Raw genomic sequence first — 1,229 nt, 5'->3', positions numbered from 1 at the left:
AGGGCGGTTTTAGGGTGATTTTTTGGCGGTTTTGAGGGGGTTTTGGGGTCCCGGAGGGTTTTGGAGTATTTTCGGGGCAGTTTTGGGGTCCCGCGTGGGGTTTCGGGATGGTTTTGGGGTGGTTTTGAGGCGGTTTCGGGATCCCGGGAGGGGTTTTGGGGCCCCGGTGGGTTTCGGGATGGTTTTGGGGTCTCGGTGAGGGTTTTGGGGTCCCGGAGGGTTTCGGGATGATTTTGGGGTATTTTCGGGGCAGTTTTGGGGTCTCGGTGAGGGTTTTGGGGTCCCGGGGAGGGTCGGGCGGGGGTCTCACCGTTCAGGCAGTACTGGGGGTCGCAGCGATCCGCCCGACGCTCGCAGTTGGAGCCGCGGAACCCCGGCGGGCAGCGGCAGCTGTAACCGGGGGAACCGGGGGAACCGGGGGGCGAACCGGGGGTCCCGGGGGTCCCGGGGGGAGGGTCCGGGGCGCAGGCGCCGCCGTTAAAGCAGGGCCCGAGGGCGCAGGGGGAGGGGGGCACCTCCGGGAGGGGGTACGGGACCCCCGGGATTGGGTTTGACACCCCCGGGAGTGGGGCCGGGACCCCTGGGATGGGGTAAGGGATTGCCGGGAGAGGGGCCGGTGTCTCCGGGAGGGGATCCGAGACTACCGGGAGCCCCGGCACCGGGTCCGGGATGCTCGAGAGCAGGGCTGGGACTCCCGGGCGTCCCGGGAGATGGTCTGAGACCCCCGGTAGAGCGTCCGGGATCCCCGAAAGGTGATCTGAGACACCCGGGAGGGGATCTGGGACCTCCGGGAACCCCGGAACCGGATCCGGGACCCCCGGGGAAGCATTGGGGACCTCAGGTTCCCCCAGAAGATGATATGAGACTCCCGGGAGCGGCTCCGGGACCCCCGGGAGGGGATCGGGAACTCCCGGGACCCCCGAAAGATGATCTGAAACCCTCGGGAGAGGCGCCGGGACCCCCGGGATTGGGTCTGAGACCCCCGGGAAGGGGTCCGGGACCCCCGGGAGGGGATCGGGAACTCCTGGGACCCCCGGGAGCGCATTCGGGACCGGCACGCGCCGTCCCGGCGGGAGCGAGAACGGGGACGGAGCTTCGGGGGTCGCCACCGGGGCCACCGACGAAGCGTCCAGGGCCACCCCCGGGGCCACCAGAGCCGCGGCCGGGGCCACCGCCGGTACTTCCAAGGCTGCGGGTGTCGCCGGTGTCGCCGCGGACACGGGGCTGTC

The sequence above is a fragment of the Malurus melanocephalus genome, unplaced genomic scaffold (genome assembly GCF_030028575.1).
Source record: "Malurus melanocephalus ecotype Western Australia unplaced genomic scaffold, MMel_1.1 scaffold_1186, whole genome shotgun sequence".
Classification (NCBI taxonomy): domain Eukaryota; kingdom Metazoa; phylum Chordata; class Aves; order Passeriformes; family Maluridae; genus Malurus; species Malurus melanocephalus.
This window is presented reverse-complemented; position numbering follows the sequence as displayed.